General features: G+C 37.6%; 1 protein-coding gene across 2 annotated transcripts in view; it reads right to left on the bottom strand.

The window, feature by feature from the left end:
- The window catches only part of LOC114659301 (sodium/potassium-transporting ATPase subunit beta-1-interacting protein 4-like), a 240,637-nt gene that overhangs the window by 104,073 nt on the left and 113,658 nt on the right, over window positions 1–22,906 (bottom strand). The gene's annotated exons all lie outside the window — the stretch shown is intronic.

Genomic DNA, 22,906 nt, shown 5'->3' with positions numbered 1-22,906 from the left:
TTACAAAGCCTTAAATAATTTTGCTCCATCCTATATCTCGGAATGCATTTCACCTTACAATCCAAATCATAACCTTAGATCTTCAAATGAATATCTGCTTATAATTCCAAGAGCTAAACTTAAAAGACATGGTGAGGCAGCCATTTGGTGTTATGCACCTAAAATCTGGAATAGTTTACTGATAGAAATTCACGATAGATAGATAGATAGATAGATAGATAGATAGATAGATAGATAGATAGATAGATAGATAGATAGATAGATAGATAGATAGATAGATAGATAGATAGATAGATAGATAGATAGATAGATAGATAGATAGATAGATACTTTATTAATCCCAATGGGAAATTCACATTCTTCAGCAGCAGCATACTGATACAATAAATAATATTAAAGAATGATAATAATGCAGGTGAAAAACAGACAATAACTATGTATAATGTTAAATGTTAACGTTTACCCCCCCGGATGGAATTAAACAGTCGCATAGTTTGGGGGAGGAACGATCTCCTCAATCTGTCAGTGGAGCAGGACAGTGACAGCAGTCTGTCGCTGAAGCTGCTCTTCTGTCTGGAGATGATACTATTAAGTGGATGCAGTGGATTCTCCATAATTGATAGGAGCCTGCTGAGCGCCCTTCGCTCTGCCACAGATGTTAAACTGTCCAGCTCCATGCCAACAATAGAGCTTGCCTTCCTCACCAGTTTGTCCAGACGTGAGGCATCAGAGCACTTTAAAAAAACTGCTAAAAACACATTATTTTAATATGTCTTTTTCATATCTTCATTTTAGTGTAACCCTGATATTCTGTATGTGCATTTAATTATCTTTTTTTTTTCATTTCAATCCGTACTAACCCATACTTTCTCTGCTGTTCTTTTTCTGGTTTTCTGTGGTGGTAATGCCCGATCAAGACACCATGCAGTCCTTGCATTGATGGATTGGAGACCAGAGGTCCACATGACCATCATCATCTAATTCTTCCACATGAAGCCTGAAAACCATGACGACTGATTGAGATCATTTATGTTAGGTAGAATGCCTAGAGGGGGCTGAGCAGTCTTATGGTCTGGAACCCCTGCAGATTTTGTTTTTGTACTCCAACCCCCTGGAGTTTTTTTTTTTTTAGTTTGTTTTTTCTGTCTTTCCTGGCTATTGGTCCTTACATTTTTCTTTGTTGATTAGTATTACCTAATTTATAATATATATATATTATATATATATATATATATATATATATATATATATATATATATATATATATATATATATATATATAGTGTCACGCACGCGCGTCTAGGGGGCCGCGGAAAGACCCGATGAGCAGCGTACAACAGTCTGCCAGGGGATGGAGACGGGGCACTAACCTTTCTTTTCTTATTCCCGCAGAAAGCCAGACGCAGCGCCGCCTTAAATGCTCTCAAGATGCCATGTAATCCACCCGTAACCACTTCCGCATTTCCAACCCTTCCTCTGACTTGACCTGATGACATCACCTACCCATAAAACACCTCGGTTCCTCCCAGCATTCCAGTCACCAGTTTCCGGTCCCACCTTATTTAAGTTCCCCTCTGCGAAGGGATGATGTTCTTGGTTGGACGCATGTTTGCGAAAATAATTACTTTGATTTATAGTTTTGACAGTATACGGGGCCGGAAACCCCAAACCTTTATGCGTGTCTTGACTTTTATTTACAATAGTTTTTTTCTTTCTTCGTCTTGTAAAGCACTTTGAGCTATATCATTTGTATGAAAATGTGCTATATAAATAAATGTTGTTGTTATTGTTGTTCTAAGCATCTGACCAGCTGATCTGGTCCAGATTCATAGAATCAGACTTCACTGGCTAAAAAGAGACATTTTTGCAATAATTTAGTCAGTGCTTATGATCTGCTATTAGAATAAAAAAAGAACTTTCAAAACAGAAAGGCAAACCAACAAAATGCCAAAATGAGGTAAAACAGTGGTCAACAAAATATTAAACAGTCATAATTTAATGATATTGTTTTGCAAATTGAGAAAACAGGAGTAATTTTAACAAGCAATTTCTTTGTGTTAAATGTAGCTTAGTAGACACTAACACCAAAACCCACATTTATGAAGCCAAGCTAATTTTACTGTGCTGAAACCCTCAAACCTGATTAATGCAATTCAAGGTAGAGGGGGACCAGAGCCTACTCTGTCAGCACTAGGCACAACGTGTGCCTGTCCATTTCAGGGCCCATTCACAGAGACACCTTACATGCATGTCTCTGAGGTGTAAACCATAGCACCTGTGCAATGTGCAAACCCCACGCGGAGAGCAGCTGAGTGAGGGATTCCAGCTCAGGGTACTCCATGAGGCCTTAGATGCTTTTGCTACATTATAAAGTATGTAGTATCTACTTGAATCTATCTATCTATTTTTCAAAAGGTTGCTGTCATAAAAGTATGCTGTAAGCATGCAATCACTCACTTCCTTTTGATTATATGGAGATGCTGTATCTGATGTGTGTGATTTCATTTTTTGTATAAATTCTCTGTTACAAGCTATGTCTGCCCCAACAGAATATGAAGTGGATAATTTGTTGTGGTCAGGCTCTCGTAACCCTTTTATTTAAGCATACTTTCAAAGGAATTTGATGTAAAATATACAATGTTATATATGATGCTACAATGATGCACTGGTTACATATTATGCCACAGAAGCTGGGATAGGCTTGAATTCACCACAACCTTGTCATAAGATTCGGAAAATTGATGTGTATTCAGGCATAAAGCAGAAAACTGCCTTGTAGGTGTTAGTCCATTGCTGTGCAAACTCGCGTGAAAAATTTAGAGTCAACTAGTAACGAGACACACTAAACCTGAGGGAACTGTAAAAGAACCCAACTGCAGTACCTGAAAAATATCATCAAGGCAAAGAGAGAATATAGAATTTCAACACGGACTATAATTTAACATTTACAAGTACAGAATGTTATCTCTAAACAGTCTGACTTAAAATAAGTACTCAGTAGATAAGAAGCAGTAAGACTAACCACTAAGCCACCACTTTGCCTAATAAGTAAGTACTTGTGACACGCCAAGTCCAGAGACCATTTATGGAGGCTGAAAGTATGGTATAATAATAAGGGAAAGTTATTTAGAGGAAGAGGAAGCATAACAGGGAGAAAAAAAAAACATTTTACATTTCTGTTATACACTAAATGATGTATGTCACGCAGGGTATGTCTGTGAGCTCCTTATTATTTTGTGAGGTAGATGGTCCAGTACTCACAAAACTAATAAATCTTCATTTTAAAACCCAAAAACCAATGGAAGGGACACAGTGTTCTCTGGAATCATGAACACTGCTCATCTCTACTATGAGATTTGCACCTAACATTCAGACTTCTTTTCATACTGGTCATTCACAAACAGGTCAGGTATGCTCAATTCCACTTCTCTCTGGCTAAGAACATTCCAGCAAATATGTTACCACATCTTCCTGTCACCTACCCTGAACAATACACACAAAAGGCACGTTTTAAAAATCTATGAGGATATTAGGGTAATGGTCCCTGCCAGTCAAGAAAGTACAAAATTTGGTCTGCAGCCTGGAGATCTATATTTGAATAATTAGGACCAAACACTGCAGCTGCCAAGGTTCAAGGATAATTAACCCGACAGATGGACAAAGATGGAATTCATAACTCTAATGCATATGTCTAGTGTGACTAAAGATGCTGTGTGAAAGAGACTGCTTCTGGTGAAATACATACAAATGGTAACAACAGACTATTGTAACCCTCCTCCAGAAAAAAAAATTTTCCATTGGATAATCAAGATGCTTTTGTCTCTGTCAAGCAATATAACCAGCATCACAAGGATTCCCAGCCCTCAGCAGAAAACAATGAAAGTCAAATTTTTTCCTCTTCTTAACCCGTAAGTCTTCTGCTAACATGCACATCCATTTCCTTTAATCTTAAAATAAAACGTATGCCACAGGCTGAATAGGCAGACAGATGAAAAATATGAATATTTTATGAAAAATGTGAAAGCTAGATCTTTATTTTTTCAAGCATATACAATATTTCTTCAATCTTGGAAATGTAATGTTACTATAAAGAGTCTATGTAATAATAATAATTGTAATAATTAGCAGTAAGTAAAGAAAGATAATCTGTTTAAGGATAATGAATGTATTTATCCAGATGAATAAATTAAAAAAATAAGCAAGGATAGTGAAGATATTTGCTTAATTCAGCAAACACATAATTCTGCATAGAACTACATGGAACATCCCATATGTTCTTCTAAAATTATCAAATTAATGATATTCAGAATGAGCAGTTTCACTCTTTCGTGAACAGGTGCATTTCTACAGGTAATTGCTTCAGCCTAGCATATCCAGGCAAACTTTCCCATTGTTGGACAATGGGGAACACCTCTAATACAACAATTATGCATAATGACACCAGGGCAAGTCATGATTGATTTCACCTTACCCGGGGTTCACATGCACTCCTGTTGTTAACTCCCCAATCTGTCATGCACTTGTAGAGGCATGGCAATCACCTTGTAATCTCTTGGTTTCTCATGGTTCCCGAATACTGGCACTTCCTTAGTCAGATACACAGCTTCTCCTCTATGAACACTCCAATGCTTCAGCTCCACAAGTTCCTTCCATTTTCCTGGAGGCCTCCTTATTGTCACCCACCTAGTAACTGCCCAACCACATGAGATCCTTCCAGGAACAGTGTAAAATATAGTGTTCCTCTGTGCAGTTCTCTGTCTGGAAGCTCCTTCCACCATGTCTATAGTTGCCTAGGTCTGCAGTGATAACTGTAATTAGTGTCACAGATGGCCAGGACGCCTCTTCATTCTATGGACCAGGGGAGCAAGCCTGGTCAGGACAGTACCTCCCCCGGAACGCTTGATGACAGCCCCCCTGGGCTGCATCGGGGCCACGGGCAGGAGATTTTGGAACTCAAGCCTGTTGGGGTCCGTGGCCACCACCAGGGGGCGCTGCAGTGGTTCCTGGGCCCATGTGGGTGGTTCTTTCACCACACACGGAAGTGCTGCCGGAAATAGGTCATCAGGCACCTGGAGCACTTCCGGGTGTGTTATAAAAGAAGCCAGCAGCCACCACTCCGGGAGCCAGAGTCGGGAGGAGGGAGACAAAGCTTGCTGGAGAGGAATGGAGGATAAAGAGAAGAAAGTATTGTTTGTGTGTGCAGTTCTGCTTATTGGAACTGTGTTGTGCCTGTGTGAACAGGGAAGGCATTGCCCACAGGCAGAAGAAAAGAAAAATAAAACATTTATTTGTTTTATAAGTGCCTCCCGTGTCTGTCTGTGTCGGGTCAGGTGCTGGTATAGCGCCTTTGGTCTTCTCTGCTACTGTAGTAATAAGTGTCCCATATTTAACTTCCTCCTGAAATTTGTTAAATTTGTGCCAATAAATAGAAGGATCATATGTAAATACAAAAATACTAAGACACATTTAATTCAATTCTGGTTCACAGAAGGCTTGAGCATAGGCAAGAAACAGCCCCAGAAGGGACACCAGTTTTTCACAGAGGTCAGTTTACTCCAGAACATAATATATTATTAGTTAATGATTGTTTTTTTATTTATTATTCATTCTCGCACCAAATTCTATACTCCAAATAATGAATTAGAACAAACCCAAGAGAAACTGCAGTGCAGCTGAATAGATGTTCAGCATCTTCCTATTATTCATCCACATCTCCTGTTCTGCATATTCAGCTACGTAAAACAGCATTTTGTGTCATTCAGGTTCTAGAACAAATCATACTGCAAAAACTGCACTGGTTAAAGTAGTAAATGATCTTCAGGTTAATGCAGAGAGAGGCTGTATACCTGTTCTTGTTCTCTTAGACTTGAGTGCAGCATTTGACACCATTGACCACAGCATTCTTATAATTGCTTTAGACAATGGGTGGGCCTCTCCAGCAGCATCTTATATTGGTTTCAGTTTTACTTAACAGGTAGAAAATTCTTTGTTAGTTGTGGTAATTGTGCTTTGGAGGCCCATGATATTGTATATGGCGTATCACAAGGAAATATTCTGGTTCCGCTATTTTTTTCAATCTACATGCTTCCATTAGGTCAGTTGAGTTTTCATAGCTATGCAGATGACACACAGCTGTATTTACCTATAGCTCCTGATGACCCTGACACTCTTGGCTTTCTGATCCAATGTCTTAACAGTATTACTGATTGGATGAGTAGTAACCATCTCAAACTAAATAAGGAGAAAAAGGAAATCTTAGTGATTGGCAGACATGGATATGGCAAGGGTATTTGAAATAAACTTGATCCCTTAGGTTTAAAAGTCAAGGTAGAGTATTTATCTTTTTATATTCTTTTAAATATTATTTCGTATTTTGTGTCAATGATTATGCTTTTTCATTACTTTTATTTTTACTTAATGAACATTATTTTGTTTATTAATTATTTTGCATTTCTGCCTTATGCTGTTAATGTATATATTAGTTGTTATGAGTGGCATTTTTGTGTATCTTGATAGAGATAAAATTCATATTGACTTCTTCTTAGAGGTTTTCAGGCACAAGGAACTCAATGGTGCATGTTATTCTGTGATCATAGGCTTCACTCAAACATTTCTAAATTATTTACTGTTTATGCCACCATTTTGGAGATAGTTGCAGGGTCATTGTTGGGGCAATGATTCCCATGATGCACCATCAGTATATGACAGGTGACTTCATCGACGCAACTGTATAAAGGTCACCATTTGCATTCCATGATTATTTTAGGTTGATATAATAGCGTTTTTGCGATTTTTACTTTTTGTGACACCTAGTAGTAGAAATTAGCTCTGTACTTTTGACTTGGATTTTTGGTTATTGATTTGGCTTTGTAGATTTTTTCTGACTTCTGGTATTGACCACTGGACCACATCCTTTTATCCTGGTCATTGCTCATAACATGTTGTACTAACTACCTTTTCAGACAGTACATTGGCTTTATTGGGTGCCTGCTCTGTCCTGCTTATGCAGACTTACAGGGGTTGGGTCATCTAATGCTATGGATGAGGAATGATCCCCTGCAGTTAATAAGGTGACGCAGCCATTAACAGGGCTGCTTCGGCATTGAGGTTGTTTCCAATCTTATGGTTTTTGCTTTTGAATTTTAATATTGGATTTCCTCGTGTTGACCTCTGTTTATAAGTTATGATACTGTTTCTGTTTTTTGTATTGGATTCATTAGTTTACGGTTTGTCTTTTAGGCAAATAAAATATTGAAATAATAAAGGAATTGTTTTTGGTTTTCTTGGACCAGACGTTTTATCTATGATTTTCCCTCTCCCTTTGATATTTTTGACTTTTAAGCCATTGCGCAACCTCTGGCACTGTGCATGTTGTAATACTGCCCCATGCGTTTGAGTACAGGTTGTTGGAGGGAACAAGGCTACAGTTTTGATCCAGATCTGCATTACAGTACAGGTCTAGCATTTTTTTTGGTTTTGCAGCCTGTATCCTTTTTGAGCCAGATTCTTGTTCCTTGAGAGTTTATTGTGTCCTGTTATTTTCCAAACTCTCCCACTGTTGTCTTTTTTAACGTCCGTCTAACATGGCTATGCAGTGTCTCGTGTGTTAGGGTAACAGTCTTATCCAATCTGGGTGCATGTGTTTGTGTAAGTACGCCATGTGATGGACTGGCACCCAGTCCAGAACTGTTTCCTGCCTTGTGATCAATGTTGCTGTGACAGGCTTCAGCCCTCTGTGACCCTGACCAGGATTTAAAAAGTTTGCAAATACTACATACTGTACACTTTAAATATGTCACTTCAGACTGGCTCAGTTTCTGTTACACTAGTGCTTACAACAGTTTACAAGAGTAAAAGCCAAACACAGATGACACCAGGCCTCATGTTGTCCTCTACAACAGTGTTACTCAACCACTGGGTCATAACCCACTTTTGGGTAGTGGGCTGCTGCCAGCAGGTGGCGAGTTGCTATTCTTTATAATGTAAGGGAGAACACCCCCAACCCAGCCCCATGTGCTGACAATTGTGTTATGCCCATCCAGAAGAAACTGAGTCACAACACTGAAACATTGCTCTACAAGATGTTTTTCTCACATATAAAATTACATGTCTATGCCTTCTAGATTTGACTACTTCAACATTCTCTTTTGTTCAGTTTTAAAAAAACAGCCAACAATGGTTCAAAAAACTGCATGACAAGAATAGTTCCACACATCAGGACAATGTAACCGCTAGTGTTATTAATCCCTTATCTCTTGAGAATTATTCAAATAATCCATACCTCATTCACAAAGCTGTGAAATGAAAGCTCACAGTACCAAAGGAACACACAACAGTTCATAATATGCATACATTCTACCTCAATTTCTGCATTCTATGCATTCCTTAAAATAAGAAGGCATATTTAACAGGATTCAGGTTAGCCTGTGTATTAGTTTTTCTTTTTTTCGATGATGTATGCAAATAGAACTTACCATTCATGTCTAAACTATTTGCCAAAAACTATAACTTAAAAAATAGCAAAAATACTCATTGCCTAAATTAAAATAAACTTGATCTCTAAAAGAGGTGATAAAGCATCTAGTAGAAACAACATGAAATTAAGAACGTTTTGTAAACAACACTATTTAAAACTAAAATAACTGTGAGCCAGCCACAAAGATGCCTTAGAAATTAAGTCTGTAACAACTAAAGAGTGACTCATTTTCAGGAAAAGCTAGTAAGAGGAGACACAAGTTTACCGTGCCGCCATTTTAAAACTACAGAACAAAAAATAAACAAGAGAATTTCTCTTACTTGTCACTAGTAATAATAAATTTAATAAAGTATCTATCTATCTATCTATCTATCTATCTATCTATCTATCTATCTATCTATCTATCTATCTATCTATCTATCTATCTATCTATCTAGTCTGACTGAAACTGGCCTTCGTGCATTTCAAGGCTGGGATGCTCTCCTATTGCCAATTGCTTAACATACTCACCCACCCATAAATTATGTTGCTTCTTTTAACAGCTGGAGACGTGTTACTTTGCTTCCTGCTCCAGTGGGACTAAATTTTACCAGTAATAGCAAATACTCTAACCACAACCCTAATTAACCTCATAAACATTTTTTAATGCTCAGAGAATATGCAATTACTTGGCCAGTCTTTCATTTGTAAATTTTCACATTTGTAAATGTATCACTTTTTCTGTAGCAATACCTTTTTATTCCAATTTGTTCCCCTCACTTGCTGCTACTTTTCTATATATTACATTATTCTCTCCATTCAATCCAGTTCAGTGCTGTAGGGACTGCAGCCTATCCCATGAATATCGGCCCCAAGCCAAGAATCTCGTCCAGATGGGAAGCCAGTTCTCTGTAGGGCTCACTCACTCACATACCCACAGGAAAATCTGAACTGGCCCATTAACCTAACACACATGTATTTCAGACTTGAGAGGAAAGCTGGACTTCCCAGAAAAACACGTACACAGAATTGGGGAGGAATCTGCAGTGCTTATCACCACTTAATCCTGTCTATTTTATAAAACCCATTGGGTAATTTATTTATATATCTTAATACTTATATATTTATAACTGCACAATATAATTCAATGCATTTCTAAGTGTTATCCAGAGCTTATGAAATTTGCCTGTTTTCTTAAAACAGTCTTAAAGCATTATATTCCCAGTTCCATTATATATAGTGTTATTTTCAGAATCTCTTAAATTATTATGTTCATGCCTACTGATGCTATTACATTATATTTATGTTTAGAGGGGAGTAGAGTTACAGTTGTATGGTAATTTGATTTCATTACAAGTCTGAGAATGTTATGTTATATGTTAGCTTACGACTGCAAAAAGAACTGGTTTCCTCAAGAAAGGATTTGCATTTATTTTACAGTTGTCTGCTATTTTTATTTAATTCTTTAATATTATAATACTCTACTTAGAAAAACAGAAGAGTGAATTTTACAAAAAACAGCAATTTTGGTTTATAGTTAGAGATACCTTCCCAAGCTGAATGGCAAACATCATGATCTTTTTTTGAAGTTGATGTGGATGTTTGTATATAAACCAAATATTGCCAAAAAAACTGACATTAAATGCTGTAACAGTAATTATTTACTGACACAGATGTCATCAAAATCTTCAACTTGCCTACTGTTTTTATGTATCTATGTTTATGTAGTGAGTGGAGCTGCACCAGACCATACTCTTCTGCTGAGCTGTCACACACATTGTACATACCACTCAACTATAAAGATATACTATGGTGACACACCTCTAATCTTGGAGGACATGAAGTCATTAAGGTCATGCTGAACAGGTGCTTAATTACATACATTTGTATCATTAATGTATACTGCCTTTTATGTTTTATTGTTCTGTACAGTTTGTAAAACCAGGTATTGTATTTGTTATGTGTCTGTACTCATTTTTTCAAGCAAAAGTAAAAAGTCCATTGTCATTGTTACATATGGTAAGCAAAACTAGCAACCAAGTTCTGCTTCATTCCACCTACTAAATAAACCACAGAATTGCTACACCTCCTAGTCATCGTGCTCCCTCAACGCGCATGTTCTCCTGGGCCTCACTTCCTCTGGTCCTTAAGGTCCACAAAGTGTGCTACAATTCATATCTACTCAGTCCTTGCTTAATATGAAGTTAGTTTGACTCTGTTTATAAGCTGATGTCTAACTGATTTTGATAAATACAAAGCACAGAATCCATTCACTTAGTAAAGACTCAACACGTGAAGTCTATGCCAGCAGGTGCAAGGCAGGGGCCCACCCTGTACTGGGCATCAATTCACTTTTAATATGGGGACAATTTAGAGTCACCAGTTAACCAAACACACACATCTTCAGCATGTACTGTAGGTGGAAATTCCACACAGACATGAGGAGAATGTAGGTCTCAAGTGCTGTGAGGCAACTGCATCTACTACTCCGCCTACAGTATATGAGCAAAAACATACTGCATACATGAACAGTCTCTTCAGTTCTCCAATTCAGGGTCATTGGGGACAGGACCTCACCCTGACAGCATTAGGCACAAGCAAACATCTCTAGGCAGGCCAGCAGTCCACTGCAGGGCACAAACATGCACACACCTCCACACTAGGACCAAACCTTAAAGTCACCAGTTTACCTAATATGCAGATCTTTAGGGACGTGGAAAAAAAATCCACATACACACAAGGAGAATGTGCAACTCCATACTGACAATGACCACAAGACTTTAACCCTGAATGCTAGATCCATGAGGCAGCATCACTTGCAAATGCACCACCTTGGTGCCCTCTGTCTCATGACAAATGGTACTCTAACAAAACCTTGTGTATATTGTCATTTTCACTTGCTTCTGTGATTCGAAAAATAAGATGGTGGCACCTTGTGAAAGATCATGTTAACAGAGATATGTTACCAACCATTGGCTATGCCACCTGGCAAGAAAAAAAGAGAGCTTTAAACAACAGGAGCTCTCAGTAGGCAATGTGGAGTAGTGGCTAAAGACTCTGACTTGAAAACACAAGATGGACACTGAAATCCCAAGGCAAGCCACTTAATCCAACTGTGTTCCCTGTCACCTTTGAGATAGTGAACATCGGAAAAGATGCTGTAAGATATAAAGAGAAATCCATCACTTTCATTCATCCTTTTTCAAACTGTGGATTGTGGTTTGGCATAAAAAAGCTCTGGATTACATTACTTAAAAAGCTAACTCCAACACTTTACCATTTGTTAAGTTTGATTATAAATTACATAACCACCTTCAGCTTAGCCCATGAATGATATCAAATGAACCAATATCAGCCTAGATGGTTCAGACTTATAATAATATGAGCAAGACTTTTAGAGCTCTCCGTTTACACTGGCATCAACATGCTCTTCACCATCACACCTACTTTGGACCAGCAGCATTTCTTGATCATATGTATCTTCATTAAGCTGGCAGTTGAAGGTTAGTAGCCAAAATAAAATATTACAGCAGGGAATACTGAGTATAGCACAGACAGAATACTGGAAACCACAAAGAGATATTCTGTGCTCTGCTTCTAGAGTCAATCGCTAAGAACGGGCGGTAGGTAGATGGAGATGAAGCTGTAATTACTGTAATCCAACATTCCTTAAGGGATCAATACAAATTCCTTAAAAAAAAGCCAGCCTGATAGCCAAGGTTGCTACAGAAAGCAGGTTTTATAGCAGCATGAGGACCCAGGCACTGTTACATAAAACATGGAACCTAAAAAGTCAAAAATAAAAGTTCAAGACCAAGTTTAATGTCATGTGTACAAGGAACACTGAGATTTTTACCTGAACGTCTCCAACAGATTATTGGCAGTATGATAATACAACCAAAAGCTAAATCAATGCATCTTTTATAGCCAGGCACACCAAACATTAAGAGAATATGCAAAATTAAACTGGAAAACGTTACAGAATTGAACAAGTTGCATTTTAAAAATTAAAAACAGACAAGCTGTTAATTTTTTTTTGGTTTTTTATATTCATTCCGATGAATTCATTGTTGTTTATTTTATATACAGTGACATTTATAATGAGAAAGTTCATTGTATCTCAAAGCTCTCACCCATTTAAAATGAAAGAATACAGTTTTCAAAGTAAACATATAAGGAGTGTCATATATAAGACTAAATTAGTAACTGTAGTTATTAATTATTATTATTAATGTGGGCTTCTGAATTGAAAACAGAGACAAGATGTTAGTGTTCACATTGAACAGAATCATAAAGTCAAATAAAAATCACAATTAAACTTAAATAAATGATTACGCTTTATAATTACCGAGTGTTTGTGATTGTGACCAGTGTGTTTTACCTCTAGTTGTTAAGTGGCTTTAAGCCAATGTCATATTACACAGAGCTTTGTTGACCGCAGTTGACCACAGCCCATATCACATTAACCAGCTGAATGCCAATCTTCCAGGGCAGTCGTGTTTCCTCTTTCTTCTGATAACCAATAGTGCGTTATCTGACGCTTCTCTGAAAATATCTGCCCTTTTATTTATTTATTTATGTATTTTTTATTCAGTTATGGTATGTAAAATACTAGACGTCAGACAGACGAGCTCCTCTTCTTTTAGTGAGGTTCATATTCCCTGTGCTGCCTGATCCTCCAGGTAATGAGAGGATCAAACAGGCTTCATTTTATCCTAACCAGTCGCAGACTAACTGATCTCAGTCATTAGGTATATCACAATAGGTAACTGACTTCACCAAAGTGTATTGTTGACTGCCTCAGCTAAGACTATGCGAATAATTGAAGGCTACGACTGAAAATTGCTGGAAAAGTCATCAAATTTGACATGGGTTTTAAGTGTTTGGAGATTTCAGTTATAGTCAGTTTAAAATTCTAACCAGAGGGAGTCATTTCTTCACACCACAAGAGCTTTGCTGTACAAACCAATTTATAACTGTCCTCAAAGATGTGTTAGAACACTGTTGTGATGTGAAATTTTGCATATAAGTTGATAAATATTTTGTATGTCTTTATTTGTAACTTAGATAAAGCAATGTAATATTAGTGTTACATTATTGATAATAACAGCAATGGTTTGATGGTTTAAGAACCCCTTCCCCCCTTTTAGGAATGAGTCTTTTTGTAATTTTACAACAGGGTTGGAGGAAGTACCTCAAACAAGTTTGACCAATATTTCTCTGCAGGACTCCAAGTCAACCCCCTCAGGAAAGCCAGGCTGCCTAACTGCCAAGCTTTACCTTAACACATGGTTTGGAGGGCAGGTGTTGAGGGTATTCTGTCCCCCCATATAGCTGTTTGGAACTGTCTTGTATCAAAAGCCTTTAAGTACCACAACACCCTATTGGCTCTAGGGGTTGGACAGAGAATCTATAAATTTGCTTGCTTTACTTCACTCTCTCTCTCTTACCAAACTGATGAAAGACCATCACACACCATGAACTGAAAAGGACAACACAATGAAGAGCACAGCTTGGCAGCCATATTGAGACAGGCATACGGCCTGTTCTGAAGAAAGCTGACCACCAATGATGCCTTAACTAGAGACATTTTAAGTAACTAACAAGTCTGTGTGCCAAATATTGGTTGACAATATTCAAATGTACTTTGCATATTATTATTTATGAATATTATCAATAATACATTGTTTAAATTGTAACTTAACTCCTGCTTGTCTTTTACTACACTTAATTGGCTGAGGTTATACATGTAGAAGGGAAGGTGGGGAGAAGTTATATGATACAATACCTTATAAACAGTGGCAAGTCTGTGAGATTTGAGACATTCTGACAAAGGCTACATATTAATAGTACCAAAGGGGAAAGCAGAGTAATATATCACTCTACCAAGACAAAACAGGCAGGAAGGGCAAATATTCAGAACCAGCTTGAACCTCAGAACCAGCTTCTTCATGTATGCAGGCGAGACAAGTTAAGGGCTCTAGTGATGCTAATTACCCACCAAAGCAGGGGTTGGCACTGTGGTCTAATGCTTCTCTCTTCCTCCCTCTGATGAATGGAAGACTGATAGCCACTCCACCGCTGACACTACTTCCATTGTTCAACCTCCTGGACCCAGCCCTTCCTGCAGAGTGACTATACAACCTGGGAATTGGCCATCTTGTTCTTAGTTATGTTCTGAACTTGCATCTGGAAAGACGTCTCTGCAAATTATTGTGTGCTGCATTTTTGTGCATTCTTTCAAGTTATACAGGGTCATCAAGGTGATGCCCCAACTCTTTCACTTTCTTGTGCTTCTTTTTTACACCTGCTTTTGATTAGAAGTGTCTGCCACTTTACTTTCTCTTCTGTTCTTTTTCCGGTTTTCTGTGGTGACGATCTGCTCCATCACCACCCGATCAAAGTATCGTGATATCCCTACATTGTTGGATTAAAGGCCAGAAGTCCACTTGACCGTCATCATCAAGTTCATCCATGTGAACCCTGAATACAATGAGGACTGATTGAGGTCATTAATGTTAGGTAGAATGCCTAGAGGGTGCTGGGCGGTCTCGTGGCCTAGAACCCCTGCAGATTTTTTTTTCTCTAGCCGTCTGGAGTTTTTTTTATTTTTTCTGTCCTCCTTGGCCATCGGACCTTACTTTTACTCTATGTTAATTAGTGTTCCCTAATTTTATTTTCTTGATTATGTAAAGCACTTTGAGCTACATCACTGGTATGAAAATGTGCTATATACAGTAAATAAATGTTGTTGTTGTTGTTGTTGCCAGGCTTTTAATTCTCCGTTAATCAAAGGTAATTTGACAGAAAAACAAGTTTTCTTTCATCTTTCACAGCAAACAACAGCAATAATGTCCTACATATTTCCAGCTAGCAAGAGAGATTTTTAGTTTATCATTAATGAAAAAATACCTTATTTTCACTTGCATTTAAAGTTATTCAGCAGAAAACTCCGTGTTAAAATTAATAGCAATCATTTCATCCACCCAATCAATCATTTCAGATTTTAACTATGGGCCACATTTGACTAAAAGCCCCGAGCAGAAGACCACACTGAGATCATTCATATTAATGTTAAAATGATTTGACACCAAAACACTGTTGGGAAAACAGCCATTACCGCAGTGCTAAGCATTTGTGCATGCTGCTTAATGACCACTTTACCTCTAGGAATGAACAACATTTTCATTTTTTCACCTGTCAATCCAAATATTTATTTTTTAAACCATTTTTTTTCCACTACAAGGTCCTATGAGGTTGTTTCTGTTCCACTGGCAGAGTTTAATTTTTACATTTTAATTTGGAGAGTTTAAAATGTATGCACCACAAAAGATCACTTCAGGTCAATGCGGTTTATTACAGCACTGATGCATTCATAGTATTCTGGAGTGAACTGTGTGTGGCAGGTAGGAATTGGGTCACATTTTATTTTTTAGTGATGTACTTCAGTTTTCATTTAGTATTTTATTTTCTTTTAAAAATAGAAAGGGGACATGACCAAAAGCCGAACAAAACAATTTCCAATACCCAAGACCTGATCTGCCCAGTAATGTAAAAGACAAGCCTAACGTGTATCACAGACAAATTAATGGAGGCAGTTTAAACACTGACAAATATCCATTCAGTACAGAAGTGGGACCATGTCATCAGCATGAGATTAGGTACAGCAGATTGGTTTCCACTAATATGGCCGTTTAATGAGGAAGTAAAACAGATTTGATAAAAGTTCAATATTATCATAGTACCTTTACTTCAAGAAGCTTGCATCAAATCATAAGAGACCTACAGTAGAGTCAGGGTTTGCTGTGTAGGAATAAGCAGAATGGACTAAAACAAAGACGTCAATGGCTAGTACGTCAAGGAACAGTTTCTGGATTGTTGGTTATAATTGGTAGTTCTTTATAGTTTATGTGAACATTACAATAGACTTAGCAGAAAAGGACTAAACCAAGTGGATTTATACACAGCCCTCACAGTGAGCAGAATCTTTGTTGCTGGACCCGAGCAGAATTCAGGTTTGCTTGGATATTGAGAAAAGAAAATCTTATCAGTCTCAATCATTGTATGAATATTATGTACAGTGGGCTTTCCTTCAGATTCCCTGGCTTCTTGTCTACATCCCAAACATGTATGTATGTTATGACTCAAGATCCACTGACCATGAGTGAGTCAGTATGGTGTACAGGCACAGTGTTGGGTCCTGCCTTATGCTTGATGCTGCTAGAATCTCAGTGACACTCAAATTGGATTAAGTGTGTTTAGTAGATGGATGGATAGACATATATTCTTTTGGTACAATAAGCTATGTTCTTTACATCTGTTCTTCAAAATAAACTAAAGGTGTATTTGAGGTTTAATCATGAACATCAAATGTAACATCATTTTCATTTTTAACTAATAAAGAATTATACGGTGTATTTGAATGATTTTTTTCAAATGTGATTTCATCTAGTCCTTCAGCATTTTAAAATCGAATAAACTTTAACAAATTGAAAACATTTTTTTTTTAAATTTGAAAAAACGACCATGAATTTAAAGGAGCAATGAATACTTATAATGAAAATGTTAAACAGTGAAAACTGATCTAACTGTAATAAAAATGCAAATATGTCATTCTGTAAAATGAAAACTCCCAGGGGAAAAAACACTGTGCACTGGTATGCAAAACATTTGTCAGAAAAACAAAGGAATCATAATGATAAAAACCAGGATTTCTGAACTTTAATTTTTTCAGTAAGTTACCAAACTGCACCTGCTGAATGACCTCAATACAGGCAGAATACTAAATTACTTGTTCATTATTCTTTTATTTGCTGATTTTGTTTTACAATAATAAACAACCTTGAGCAAGCCAGCTAGCTATTTTTCTTTCACACTAAGAAAGCAAAACTGTTACATAAAGCAACAACATTTAAATAAAATTATTAAAAAATGTCTAAAATGATAGCATAGTTTTATCAAATTAGGTTACTGTTGATAACACTCCTTAATCATCAAAACAACTGCAATTTTGCTTTAAGGTTACTAAGAGATCCTTGATACCAATGTGTCGCATGAAATGTAATATAAATCAAGATATTTGCTCTTTGTAATTTCATCAAGACTTTTTTCAGACATCTCCATCACAAGGAGGCATCATTTATTTTCTTCTCAAGGCTACATATTTTGTATTAAACACACTTTAGATTTGCTGTCACAATTACAACTGTCCATTTCCATAGGCTATCAATGCATCTTTAAAGCAAGATATATGAAATGCACACAACTGCAAATTGGTTATATCAGCTATGAAATACAGTAAATGTTACAGTATTACACAAAATTTTAATGCAGTAGAAAAGAATGAGAAAATGTTTATCCACCCTTCAGTACACATTTGCATTAAGAAAGTATGTACATATCCTGTCTACATTTATCTTTTTACAAAATCAAAAGCACAAAAATCATAAAACAACAACATAATTTCCATTTTCCAATGCTAAGAATAAAGAAAATTGTTCCTGGATTAACAGGATTTCTTTCAAATGTGATGGTTAAAGATATGGCCTGATCTAACATCAGGATGACTTGGGTACAGAAGCAGTCTGTAAAAAGATCTTAGCATATGCAAGAAAAATGCCTAATAACAGCAAAGAGTCATATTGTCACCTACTGTACAAACACTGATAGCAACCCATTATCCAAACAACACCTCATACCAATACCCATCCTCACACTTACAAACCTATCCAGCCAGACTCAAAACTATGAGTCCGGGTTAGTTCATATGGGTAGGAACATGGCCAGAGAAGGTGTCTAATAGGTCACGTTTATGAGATTGCATATTTGATGTGTTATCATGCCATAAAAGAGGAAAAGTCCAAATGGATTGTCATTCAAAACAGTGGCACAGTGGCGAGGCAAGAAGAAATACACTGCTCAAAAAATTAAGGGAACACTTAATGCACTTTGGTCCCAATCAAAGTGGTTCTTCGTGTGGAAGGTATGGCAACATGTGATCAGCACATGCTCCCAACCCCTCTCTCTTTTAATCATGACAGACTAACACCATGTCAGTTAAGCTTCAGGGATATCAATCTGTCCAGTTAGGAAGCATAAGTGATTGTGGATCAACTTCACCAGCTTTGGTGCAAATGAAAGAGACAACAAGTGCACTGGAGAGGCAACAGCAAGACAACCCACAAAAGGGAATGGTTTTGCAGGTGGTGGCCACAGACAATTGCTCTCTCCTTATGCGTATGACTGATTCTTCTCTAATTTTGCATTTTGGCAGTCCCAGAACCAATTCTGGTTGCACAGGTAGTCCAGCTTCTCCAGGATGGCACATCCATATGTGCCATTGGAAGAAGGTTTGCTTTGTCTACCAGCATAGTCTCAAGAGCATGGAGGAGATACCAGGAGACAGGCCGTTTTATGAGTAGAGCGAAGTGAAGCAACCAAGCAGCAGGATCGATATCTGCTCCTCTGTCAGAGCTGGCTACTGGTCTGCATGTTTCTGACCAAACTGTCAGAAACAGACTCTAAAAGGGTGGCATCAGGGCCTGACGTCTTCTAGTGGGACATGTGCTCACAACCTATCACTACGCAGCTTGATTGGTATTCGACAATGAAGACCACAATTGGCAGCACTGCCACTGGCACCTCATTCTCTAAACAGATAAGAGCAGATTCACAATGAGCACATGTAACAGACGTAAAAGAGTCTGGAGAGGCCATGGTGAACGTTATGCAGCCAGCAACATCCAGCATGACCAGTTTGGCGGTGGGTCAGTGATGGTCTGGGGAGGCACAGACCTCCACTTGCTAGGCAATAGTTCCCTGACTGCTGTTAGGCACCCAGGAAATCCTCAGAGCCATTGTCAGACCTTACACTGGTGCAATGGGCCCTGGGTTCCTCCTAATGCCTTGCCTCATGGGCCAGAGTGTGTAGGCAGTTTCTGGATGACAAAAGCACTAATGCCATTGATTGGCCCGCAGGTTCCTCACACCCGAATCCAATTGAGAACCTCTGGGGCACTGTATATCAGTGCATCCAACACACCAAGTAGCACAACAGACTGTCCAGTAGCTCACTGATACCCTGATCTAGGTCTGGGAGGAGATCCCCCAGGACACCCTCTACCATCTCATAAGGAGCATGCTTAGGCATTGTTGGGAGTGCATACAAGCACTTGGGGGCCATACACTCTACTGAGTCACATTATGAGCTGCCATGATGAAATTCACGCAAGTTATATCAGCCTGTGATTTCAGTTTTTGACTTTGATTTTCAGTGTGATGTGGAATCCAGCCCTCAATGAGTTGGTGATTTTAGTTTCCATTGACTGTTGTTACATCATTTTGTTCTTAACAAATTACACAGTATTACTCAGTAAAGATTTTCCACTTGAATATTTTGTTCATCGAGATAAGATGTGTGACTTAATTTTTTTGAGCAGTGTATTTCAAAAAGTTTCAGTGAAAATACCTGACATCTTAAAAAAAATAAACCAAAATGATGACTTGAACAAGCACTTTGAAAAAGTCATAAATACTGCAGCTGAGACTAATGAGGCCAACTGATAATCAAGTTATGAGAAGGCTAAAGTCGTCGCTTACAGCAGCAATGTGCTGTCTGATCCCATAACACCGACATACACATGAGCAACAATGCAGAGGATAACAAGACTACTGCAGGAAAAAAAAAGATGCATCAAGCAACACCAAGCCCAAACAAACAATCTTATTTTATTTAGGGCAAATATGCATACAAAATACTCAGTTACATATTACCTTTTGGCCACAAAGTAGCATAGGCCTTTTAAAAGTATTTATGTGATGTATGTTAACTGTGCTAACAGAAGAAAGTTGACTTTCCCCAGATGTGGTGTAGCACTCATCAATTATTTTGTCACATTCATTAAAATACACTAATTAACAAAAAGGGAAGGTAAAGTTTAACCAATATAAAGTTTTGGATTTTTGTTTTTGCTTCAAAACCCATAGTGCATTTATTACAGATAGTGAACTTCACAATGTGTATATATAAGTGTGTTCCTAGTTGGGTACTGAAATGGGGTGGGGGTGCTTTTAGAGCTTCAACACACAGGGGCTCATGGTATGGTCTCAATCTGTCCTTGGTTAAAGATATTACCAGTGGTAGTGCATACAGTATACACATATATTAAAAAATACTCTGTAATTTAGTTTTAATTATTTTATTTTGTTTCATGATCACACTAATGCAGAATGAATTCATTTGTGGCCTGACCATGGTTTAGCAAACTGCTATTAAGACATTAAAATTTTTCAACGTAATCCACAAATTGGTAAAATTATGGGATGAGAATACATTCAACCATCTCCTTTTTCAAGTGCATCACCTAACAAAAAATCACTCACATTACAATTTTAATTGGGAATCACTACACAGAGCTTAGAATTTGGACAGAGCTTTACTTCTATCGGTACTTGACATGCTTCTCAATTTTATATGAAATCAATAAAACTGAAAGCAGGGTATCCTGCTGAAGAGTTAGTGGCTTCAAGAAAGACAACAAGATTCTCAGTTATGGCTCTGCCATCCTCTGTATATAATAATACTTATTTCTAATTGCACTAGGATTTTAAACTTAATTTTTTTTTCATTATTTACTATTGTTACAACATTTAAAAATGGTCATTTATTTTTCAGGTTTCAAAATTGTAAATTCCAGCCAATATATTGTTCCATCAAAATGAAATGACTCTTTGGCTCACCATACTAAGATCAAGCATTATGTATGTGACAAAAAATCTCTATTTGTGGAAGGATATTTGTTTTTAAAAACATTGTTTTGTACCAATGCTCATCCTTTTTCTCTTTTTTTTTTAATTCAGGTATTTGCCTAATGAGAGAATATGTCTGTTTCCAGGCATAGCTTCTGTACTAATTAATGATATTTGGCCTTTCTAAATACCATTCAAAGTGCTGCCATAGTATGATTGGGCAGCATGTAACATTAAACTGAAATAAATGGGTTCAGAAAATGCTTCTTTTTTAAATAACATTTGTTTCACTGGATGTGAATAATCCCTCGCTTTTCAATCTGACTGAAGTTTGCTGTGAGAAGCATTATAACCTGTGAACAGTAGATCTTTGGTGAAATGATTCCTGCATGGGCAGGAACACTTCAGAGTGAAGACAGACATATCTATCAAAGGTTTCAGACATGACACTAAGCACAATGATTTAGTTAAAGTGCACTATTTTGGTCCGTTGTGATCTCAATAACTGACATAGCTTTTCAAGTGCAGAAGCAATCTGCCTTAGCAAACAGAATCACACCACAAAAAAATAAACATCTACAAGTGTATGAGTCATGTTGATAAGCCAGGTCATGTTGATACTAGGGGGCTCTGCCCCCTGCTCGCTTCGCTCACCAACCCCTGGTGTTGGGTAACCTGAAATACATTTCAGAATCAACATTGTCAATACTTAGAAAGAGGCGGCTTTCTCCAGGAAGTAATGCAATGACCTGGTTATTTATGCGATCAACGTCAATATTCTTTGGACATAATATAGGCCGTTGTGTTAATAGTGGTATCTGGTCTAATGAGATTGCTGTTCCAAACACCTCCGTCACTAATTCGTTGCAGATAAAGGCTTGAGGGATCTGAATAATATCTGGGTGAAGTCCATATGTATTGGTAAGGTTTCCATCTCCTAGTTGCAATAACCAATTGGTATATTCTGGATCTGGACATCGCATGTTTTGTACCAAATGTATTGTCTCAAAGTAATGCCAATTGTCTGCGTATTTCAAACTGGACTGAACAATAGCTGAATGCATGGCATGTGGAACAATAGCTAAGCATTGTTGAAAATCTCCTCCTAATAACAGTACTTTTCCTCCAAATGGAATATTATTATTCATTAACGTTTGGAGAAATTTATCAATGGTGTTGAGTAAATGACTGGATGCCATTGTACATTCGTCTAAAATCAACAGTTTTGCAAGACGGATTTCTTGCATTATGCATTGTTACTGCTCATTTTCATAGTTGATACCGATGTTTCCGTGATTGGGACTGGAAGTTTGAATAAGGAGTGACATGGGCGACCATTTATCAACAAATTAGCCGCTACTCCGGTTGTAGCTGATGCGATAAGTAACTGTTGCAGTAAAGAAATGTATAAGTGTTTCATAAAGGTATGTCTTTCCGCTTCCCCCAGGGCCGTCAAGAAAGTAGCATTTGGGTATCGGGCTGTCGTCTTCTGTGGCAAGAACAATCTTATTAAAAGCAGCAGATTAAGGTATTTAAACTGGAAATCATGGTTTGCGCAATATGTTGTTCTTCTTGCATCTGTATGTCCGTTAGTTGAGATGTTTCGTTTTGGAGCCGTGACTCCTTTGGTTGCATTGTTTGAGAAGCGCGTTGTAGGCGCCTGCATTCATTGCTTTTATCCAGGCAGGCTCGTTTTTGTATCTC

The sequence above is a fragment of the Erpetoichthys calabaricus genome, chromosome 10 (genome assembly GCF_900747795.2).
Source record: "Erpetoichthys calabaricus chromosome 10, fErpCal1.3, whole genome shotgun sequence".
NCBI lineage: Eukaryota > Metazoa > Chordata > Cladistia > Polypteriformes > Polypteridae > Erpetoichthys > Erpetoichthys calabaricus.
The sequence above is the reverse complement of the archived record's forward strand: the minus strand, read 5'-3'. Positions and strand labels throughout refer to the sequence as shown.